We start from the raw sequence: 9820 nt of genomic DNA, 5'->3' as shown, positions 1-9820 counted from the left end.
TAAATCAGCCCGGTTTCTACTGTCACATGTCATCTAGTGCTGGAGGCTGCAAAACAAGCAAAAGTTATCAAATCCTTAGCTTGTGTATTAAAATGAATGTTCTACACGAAGTATTTACAGATTTGTTACGTATTAGAACAGACTATTTTTACACAGAAACATAGTTGAGAAAAAACATAATTCAGAGAAATGCCGTAATAATATACACGATAATATAAAATTTGTAACAGATAGGGGCTAAAACTGGTAATAGTAGAAAGGATATGTCGGTTCGAAAGTTCATGATTTGTGTTCTGTTTATTTCGTAAAAGTATCTAAATTGTTGGCGAGACGAGTGTTGTTGACGAGCTGTCTTCCTTCTCTGGTCTATCAGTTCAAAATTAGGAAAAGGTACACACATAAATTCTTGTCCCGGCGTGATGGGTTAAGGCCTTTCGACTCGTAATCCGAGGGTCGCGGGTTCGAATCCCCGTCGCACCAAACATGCTCGCCCTATCAGCCGTGGAGCTGTTATAATGTGACGGTCACTCCCACTATTCGTTGGTAAAAGAGCAGCCCAAGAGTTGGCGGTGATGACTAGCTGCCTTCTTTCATTGCAAAATTAGGGACGGCTAGAGCAGATAACCCTCGTGTAGCTTTGCGCAAAATTCCAAAACAAACAGAAAGTCTTTTGGGCGAAAGAAAGAAATATTTTAAAGTGCATTTAAACAGAGCATTTAACAAACGAGTAGGAGCTTTATTAGAGATATTGTTTTTTATTGGTTTCAAAGTGATAACTCGGGTTTCATGCTGATAAAAGTTACATTGTGATAATTGTTTCCTGCTAAATTATTCAGTTGTTGACGATTTAGTTTTTGTTTATTATTTGTCTCAACCGTTTGCACAGTTTCAAAATTCGAATTTTGTTTGTTTCTTGTTAAACACGAGGTTACCCTATTCACTATCTGTGCTACGTTCTGCACGAGAATCGAAAGTTGGTTTCTAGAGTAACGAGCCTCCGTGCTTGTCAATCCCCCTCCCCGCCTCACCACAGCAGTGTGTGTTCGGACTTACAACGCCAGAAACTGGGCTTCGATTCCCGTGGTGGACAGAGCACAGATAACCCATTGTGTGAAGCTTTGTGCTCAACTTGAAACAAAGAAACTTAGCGCTTAGTCACTTGGGTTCCAAACTCGTTATTATAAATGCTTACAAGTTTCCAGATTGGAAAAATTAGTCCATATTGAATACAAGTGTTTACTTTGTCTAATTGATTTATAAAGTAAATGGAGTTAGATGTTGTACACATTTTAATCTAAAGTTTTAGCTGTTTGGTATCCTTACCGATCACCCAATTAATTGGAAAAATGGCAAACTTACGTCATCATGAAACGTGACAGTCCTCTCATAAAAAAACAACAAAACAATTAACGGATATAAACTTCATATTTACTACTTACATTACAAGATATGAACGCACCAGAAAAAACCGTAATTAACAAAACTAGCTTTATTTATATAAAAATATAACGTTGACTAGGCTAAGACGATTAAGAACAACTTTCATATTATACATACATTCTGATGAAAATAAATTAAAATGAAGCACGTGAGAAAATATTGTTCCGAAAATGTGTTATATGATTTATCACATGTTTTTAGTTTTTACATTATATACAGTTTATTATATTTTCTACAATTAATCCACTTCTTCAACCGTTGGACCAGATCGTGAACTCTTAGAAGTATTTCGAGAATCAGTTGTTTGATGGAGTTTGGTCATAATAGGACTACATTCTTGTTGAACTTCTTTAAGTTTATACTCAAATTCATCCTTCTCTGCTAGGCTGTTGTTGTCTATCCACCTAATCGTGTCCTCGCACTTTTGGTTAACTTTCTCTTTGTCAGCAGATGACAATTTTTCGCCACTTTCATTGACTGCCTGTTTTACACTATACACGTAACTCTCTAGCTGATTACGAGCACTTACTCTTTCTCGCTGTTTTTCGTCTTCTTGTTGGTACTTTTCAGCGTCTGCTAGCATCCTATCAATCTCGTCCTTCGACAGTCGTCCTTTCTCGTTGGTGATCCTTATACTTTCAGCCTTTCCTGTGCTCTTATCCTTGGCCGAGACATGCAGAATGCCGTTTGCATCAATATCAAAAGTCACCTCAATCTGAGGCACACCACGATGTGCTGGAGGTATACCCATCAGTTCAAACTTCCCCAACAGATGGTTGTCTTTAGTCATTGCTCTTTCTCCCTCAAATACCTGGATGGTGACTCCAGGTTGGTTGTCAGAATAGGTCGTAAAAACCTGTGAGGTCTTGCAAGGGATTCTGGAATTTCGTTCTACAATTTTGGTCATTACTCCTCCAGCAGTCTCTATACCAAGAGACAAAGGTGCTACATCTACTAGTAACACGTCCTTGATGTTATGACTGGTATCACCACTCAACACGGCTGCCTGGACTGCAGCTCCATAGGCCACAGCTTCGTCAGGGTTGATCGACATACATAGATCTTTACCATTGAAGAAATCCTTTAACAACTTCTGGATTTTGGGGATCCGAGTGGATCCTCCAACGAGAACTATTTCACTAATCCTATGCTTGTCCATCTTGGCATCAGAAAGAGCTCGCTCAACAGGTTCCAGTGTACCTCGAAAGAGGTCCATACACAGTTCTTCAAACCTGGCACGGCTGATTTTGCTGTAGAAGTCGATGCCTTCAAAGAGGGCGTCAATCTCAATAGAAGCTTCTGTACTGCTGGACAGTGTTCGCTTGGCTCTTTCACAAGCAGTTCTCAGTCTCCGAAGAGCACGAGGACTCTTGTGCAGATCCCTTTTGTGCTTTCTCTTGAACTCTTCTACAAAATGGCTAACCATCCTGTTATCAAAGTCCTCACCACCCAGATGCGTATCACCAGCAGTGGCTCTTACTTCAAACATTGAACCTTCGTCAATGGTGAGTATTGACACGTCAAAGGTCCCACCTCCTAGATCATATACGAGGATATGCTTTTCACCTTGAAGATTTTATCGAGACCGTATGCTAATGCAGCAGCTGTTGGTTCATTGATAATTCTCAGTACATTAAGTCCAGCAATAGCTCCAGCATCCTTGGTAGCTTGTCTCTGGGAATCATTGAAGTAAGCTGGAACTGTGATTACTGCATCTTTCACCGGCTGGCCAAGGTAGGCTTCAGCGGTTTCTTTCATCTTTGTTAGAACCATGGCACTGATTTCTTCAGGATTGAATAGCTTATTTTCCCCTTTAAATGAAACTTTCACTTTTGGCTTACCGTCTTGATTAACGACAGTGAAAGGCCAGTGCTTCAGGTCTTGCTGGATCTTTGGATCATCATACCGACGGCCGATGAGTCTCTTGGCGTCAAATACTGAGTTTTCGGGATTCAGAGATACTTGGGATTTTGCTGCATCTCCAATCAATCGCTCTGTATCTGTAAAGGCAACGTAACTTGGCGTTGTTCTGTTACCCTGATCATTGGCAATGATCTCGACTTTTCCGTTTTGGAAAACTCCCACACAAGAGTAAGTTGTTCCGAGGTCAATACCAATCGCTGGTACTCTTCCACACGACATGTTTCCTTGTATAAGTCAGACTTTTCAACTTAATATTCACTATCAGAACTGTTAACAGCAAGTAATTCGAAAATTCTTTCAAGTACTACTCGATTGCAGAACGTTTTCGAACTTTTCGTTGAGCGCAATATTTATATTCTTTGTAACTTTTCTCGAAGTTTCTCGAACGTTGACTCATAATGCTTTTAGACAGCGCCCTCCCGCGTGTTCTTTAGCCAATCACGGCTTTCCTTCTAGCTAACAGTAGGTGTACTATCCTCTTGAGGTAGCTTCGGGAAAATTCTCGACAAGTAATGTACGTGTAGCGTGCAAATGTTTTACCTTATCGAAGGAATGCAATTCGAACAGTTTAGTTTTCACAGATCATTTGTGTTTAACTTCAAAAGATTTGATTTGAATAGAAATGCAGGTTAGTAATTAGGTCTACAGACGGGAGATGGACGTTTCTGCCGAAGTGTCGACATTTACTCCATTTCGTAAAGTAGGCCTAAGTTACGGTGTTTATAAATTTTCACCATCACAATGAGATTAAAAGTTAGTACTGATACGTTCCGAATATAAAATTAGCATATCATACGTGCTATTACGCTGTGTTATATACACTGAGAGTTTACGAATAATGTGTTAAGTAAAGTAAAGCTAGAACTAGTATTAAACTTTGTGTTTTGAAAAAATAGTTGATAAGAGAGCTTGTTTCTGTTGGTTTTTTTTTTTTTATTAAGAACTTGTGATCAGAGTAAAGTGACTATAAATAAATGTTTATTAAAACTCGAACATCTTAATGTCGCGAGGAAATATATAGTGAAATAGAAAAGAAGCCTGTACGTGATATTCATTTACCTGTATCTATAGCTATATGGCCATACGGACCTCCATGTTCTTTTAAACTATTATGCAACTTATTACTTGTGATTTCTTTACGACATTATTGATCGTGTTTCCCTAACAGCATGCGAGTTCCATAAAATAGTGTATAATATGATATCAGTGTAACAATCAGACAAATATTTTACTTTTTTTAATTTTTCAAAGTTTGTAAGTGTTGACGCTTGAAAAACGTGATGAAGAGGCAAGCTCTGCTGTCAAAACATTTGTTTACGTTACACAATTTACTAGAAATAACCTTGTGTTGTAGTCCAGTTCCTTTTTAAACTGTCCAGATTTAGTTGGTGCCCATTAATGATATTTTATTCTACTAATTTATTAGTCCATTTTATTTTTAGTGATGAATATGGTTGAAGTGAGACGGCATGTTTCAAGATGTTCTAACATGAAGTTAGTTTTAAGAATTAAATTAATGAACTGCCAAAGTCTGAATTGGAGGAAATCATTACTCCAATCAGCATAGTGTGCAACAAAGACAGCGTTTTCACTTGCATTTGTGAGGAATGTAATCATTACGTATTTTGAATGGCAAAAAGACCAGTTTTATTAATTGTTTGATTTTAATTGAATTGAACGTGGTAACTGTGTGTGAGGCACAAGAATACATTTAATAAATACATATATAAACATATTATTGCTTTATGTGATTTAAGAAGTATGATGCTGAAAGCTTTTTGAAATTGTAAGCAATATAATCACAGTTTAACTCCTCAACTTAACTGACTTTTAATCTAAAGAAGTAATACATTGAGGTAGGTAAAAGTCAGTTGGAGTAGTAATGTGAACTTGAATAATGAAAATAAATTTCTCAAACTTGTAGTAACATTTCATTTTGGAGTTTATACGTAAATTTTTCTAATTCTAATTTGCAAGTATTGCTCATTTTTAGAATATTTTAATGCAAAGAGAGAGGTGTCACATGGTCCATCTTTGATCCAAGATTTACATATTTTGTAATTTCATTGATAAACAGTGTGCAACATTAACTAACCTCAACTGATAATTGCATATAGGAGTACATGGTAAAGCATCTGTTATATATTGAGATTTGACATCACTCCAACAGTTTCTAACAGGTTAGTAGTAATCATCTTTGTATGTTGTTTCCAATTTAAGTTATAATGACTTTCATTTTTTTAACTGATCTGCTTTGAGTGGTAATGTTGCTGATGTGCCAGAGCAGAATGTTTTCAAATCTTGCTCTTTGTATTAGTCAGATTTCAAGCAAGTACTTGTAAAATTAAAAATTTGGCCGAAACAAACAAACTGTATAGAATTTAAGATCTAATGTGGGAACTTCCATGCCTTCCTGGAACTAACCTCGGTGATATTAATTACAGTAAAGCTATTTATTAGATTTTAGGGAAGGTTTATTTAAGTGGTGGTGATGGGGCTTCTTTCTTTTAAGAATTCTAAAATGTGAAAGATGTTTAGTTACATGTTTCTTGTTTTGAAGATGTATATATCGAAGCAAAGAAATAAAATATAACAATTAGAGTCACTTGTTGTCATTTGGATTATTTTGTAGAACAATATAAACGAAATACATATTTGAAGCTTGTTAATTACTATATGTGTGTGGCAAGATAAATATTCATTTGCTAAAGTACTATATGAATGATCACAACAGTTGTAACTTTAAATCCTGTTATTTCTGAAGGATCTAGTTCCTAATTAATAGACCAACTAGAATAATTTTAATGTGTTATAATTTAACTGATAACATCTCTACCAAGAATTCTTTGAATCTGGCTACAGGGAGCATAATAAATAACTCATATCTGATCATATATCAGTACTTATTCAAAGTCAGTCTGTTAGGCTATCTAGATGCTTCAGCAAATCAACAATAAAGGATATGAGAAATTTTTGGAAGGTGCATTTAAATGATTTCAATTAATATAGAAACAGATGGTGTGGATGATGCCTTCAAAGAACTGTTTAAAAAATTTTGTAATGGATGAGAAGAAAGGAAAGTAGGCTGACCACTAAACCATGGTTATTTCAATTTATATTTATTAAGATGTAAGAAACACAATACTTGCATGGAAATGAGATGAGAAAAACAAACAGACTTGTGAAAGAAATTAACAAGAAATTTCAAAAGAATGTAATAAAGGGTAAGAAAGAAAAATATAACACAAAACACTTGCAGGGTAGTTGCAACGTGGTTTACCCTAAATATTAGGTATATAAGTACTCACATACAGTTTGTCTTTGTTATGAGTATTGATACCTATTTAGTTTTTTATTGCACGTTTAGTGTTTTTTTTATAATAAAAAAACAATTTTCATCCATTCTAAGAATGAAGTTTTTATTTTAACCTTCCAATAATTGGGTGCTTGAGTTATCATGTAGATGAAGGAAACTAGGGCAAGGAAATATATTACTGGTTAATAGCTTTAGATGGATTAAGTCACTGATTATATTGAGAATATTTGTGAAGTTGGAAATAATATATACGTACTCACATAAAGTTTGTCTTTTTTATAAGTATTGATACCTATCTTGGTTTTTAATGCAATTTTTGTGGTTTTTTGTATATTAAGAAGAATTAAAAAAAAGTGCATGTTTCATTCTTTCTAAGAAACAAGTTTTTATTTCAGCCGTCCAATATTTATGTGCTTCAGTTAGGATATAGATGAAGGAAACCAGGACAAGGAAATATATGCTATATTATCAATTTTAGATGGATTAAGTCATTGATTATATTGAGAATATTTGTGAAGTCATAAATAATTTATTTCTGAACTCAGAGGAATGTGAAAATAAGTATGAATATTGCATGAATAGCTATTTGGAATACAGTTGATATTTATGAGGCTAGTATAATTCATAATGTAAGAAAAATAGGTAGTGGAAGATATTGTTATAAGAATGTGTAAATAGGTGTTTACTCTAGAATAAAAAAATAACTTTTTCCTGATTTCGTAAAATGTTAAAACAATCCCATGGCATACAAATGTTTTTAGTTCATACAAAGTTAAAAATTAAAGATCTAGGAAGTTATTTTTTTCTGAAGTGGAATGTAATGGATGAATTTATTAACTTTAACTAGTGCGATAGTATTTGTATTATTTTCTATTTTGTATATTTTCTGATATTTTGTATTAGAAAAATACTAAGAGAAAACTCTTAACTTGTTTGTTCTGTTGTTGGTATTAGTCACAGAGTATTTATAACAAGTTTATTAGCATATTGTTAAGTCTGTTTTAATGTTTGTGTTTCTTTGGACAATATTTTGTATTTTTATTTACATTTTGTCAAAATAGTAATGTAAGTTTCAAAATAGGGGCTATTGGGAAAATACCAGGTAACTTGGAATTTGTTTAACTAACAATGAACAAAAATTGTCAGTCTTTAATATTGGAAGTACTCTTGCAATACAGAACTAGGCATTGCCTAGTTGTTAGTTAATCTATAGGATAAATTAAAGGATAATTATACCTCGTTTATTTCATAATCTAACTTAAATATTTCCAAACTTTGTCTATACACACACACACACACACACATATATATATATATATATATATATTATTTTATTGAAGAAACCACACCTCTTTATTAAAATTGCATAATAAATTATTAAAAAAAGTGGAAAATGCACACTTGATTCAAAGTTTAGTGTTGAATGTGTATTTGTCAGGTTATTTAAAATTTTGACTAAAGAAATTCACATATATTGGTGATCATAATATATATGCTATCAAAATATTTCCTCTTATCTGATTAGAATGTAGAATATCTTTAAGTAACATGTTTATTTTTGAAAAATATATTAGAATTGATTTTAAAATATTTTTGCCCTTATCATTCATTGTGTGATGTTAGCTTTATGGTTGATGTAGTTTATATGGCGCAATTATGAATGTTAAGTTACTTTTAATACCGAAGGTTATATTAATTTGTTTAGGAATCATTGGTTGTGTAGTTGAAGTTTTGTGAATTGATGTGATGTTACTACACCTTTTTTAAGTTTTCTAGTTGTTTTAATTAAGTATTGTTGCATCATATTATTTAGTACTATGTGGAAAGTTCTATTCTCTATACATTCGCAAAAGTTACTAAATTTAGATAGATAGATATAGCCTGTTTGATTGTGAGTTTAGCTTTAAAGAGCATATAATGTCGCTTTTTAAAAGTAAAATTATTGCAGATTGTGTTGTAAGAACAGAGTAGAAAAGAATTACCTTTTTTGGTAATTGTATTGTAAAGTATCTGAACTAGTTTGTGTAGATTCTGACAATAAATGATAATTACTTAAAGCTCTGGGTACAACTGTGGTAATTAACAGTGAGGCGAACGTTTGTATATAAGTTTAGCTTTCTTTAAGATATTATTTTAAAAAGTGGAATGTATTGTTTGTTTATTATTGAAATGTATCGCCAACAAGTCACTGTCACCTATTGTAGGGAATCTGGTCTATAAATAAGTAAAAATGTGACATTTCTGAACGAAAAACATTCTTATTTCGTTTTATTCTTTCTGTGCCATGAACACACCTATTCCCCTCTCTTCGCTCTAGTGTACAGTTATTAACACATGTATAAAATACACCATTATAACTTTTATTTTAGTCCTAAAAAAGTATAATATTATCCATACTTGAGTTTTGAACTTTATACTGCCATGAATAAAACAAATTTCCATCTGAACCTGTCAGCGTTTTCCAGTTTGAACCTTAATATAAATTAAAATTTAAAACCTGTATTTTTATTGTATATTGTGTACTTAAAAATGAACTTGGCATGAGAGTTTTTAGCCGCAGAATAACAGCTCACAAAATGGCTCTGAATTTTTTTCAGATACAAACGTTTAGCTCATAATTCCACCATCTCTTGACCAATATGAGATCTAATTACATACAGTTTTGGATCAGGAGGTCAAACCATTTAAACTGACCACGATTTGTTTGTTTTGTTTTTTAAATTTCGCACAAAGCTACTCGAGGGCTATCTGTGCTAGCCGTCCCTAATTTAGGAGTGTAAGACTAGAGGGAAGGCAGCTAGTCATCACCACCCACTGCCAACTCTTGGGCTACTCTTTTACCAACGAATAGTGGGATTGACCGTCACATTATAACACTCCCACGGCTGAAACGGCGAGCATGTTTGGTGCGATGGGGATTCAAAACCGTGACCCTCATATTACGAGTCGAACGGCTTAATCCACCTGGCCATGCCGGGCCTGAGAGTAGGCAGTTAGAGATTCTGATTAGTTATCAAAACAAACTCGGTATACGCACAACCCACTCTTGCCTAAAATAATTTTAAGTGTCGCGGTTAATGAGGATTCTCTCTTGTTTACCTATAAACGTTGCAGTAAAAATTATTACCGTTTGTTCCTTTC

At 34.0% G+C, this 9820-nt stretch overlaps 1 long non-coding RNA gene and 1 pseudogene across 1 annotated transcript; one reads left to right on the top strand and one right to left on the bottom strand.

The window, feature by feature from the left end:
• Positions 1 to 1599: 1599 nt before the first annotated feature.
• Positions 1600 to 3597, bottom strand: LOC143223535 (heat shock protein 70 B2-like; annotated as a pseudogene).
• A 213-nt stretch (positions 3598 to 3810) lies between these two features.
• LOC143223538 (uncharacterized) lies at positions 3811 to 8932 on the top strand. The gene is made up of 2 exons (XR_013012949.1): positions 3811 to 5543; positions 7075 to 8932. It is a non-coding gene; the product is annotated as an uncharacterized LOC143223538 (long non-coding RNA).
• The last annotated feature ends 888 nt before the right edge of the window (positions 8933 to 9820 follow it).

Source organism: Tachypleus tridentatus, chromosome 8 (genome assembly GCF_004210375.1).
Source record: "Tachypleus tridentatus isolate NWPU-2018 chromosome 8, ASM421037v1, whole genome shotgun sequence".
NCBI lineage: Eukaryota > Metazoa > Arthropoda > Merostomata > Xiphosura > Limulidae > Tachypleus > Tachypleus tridentatus.
Note: the sequence above shows the minus strand (reverse complement) of the source record. Positions and strands in the feature narration are given on the sequence as shown.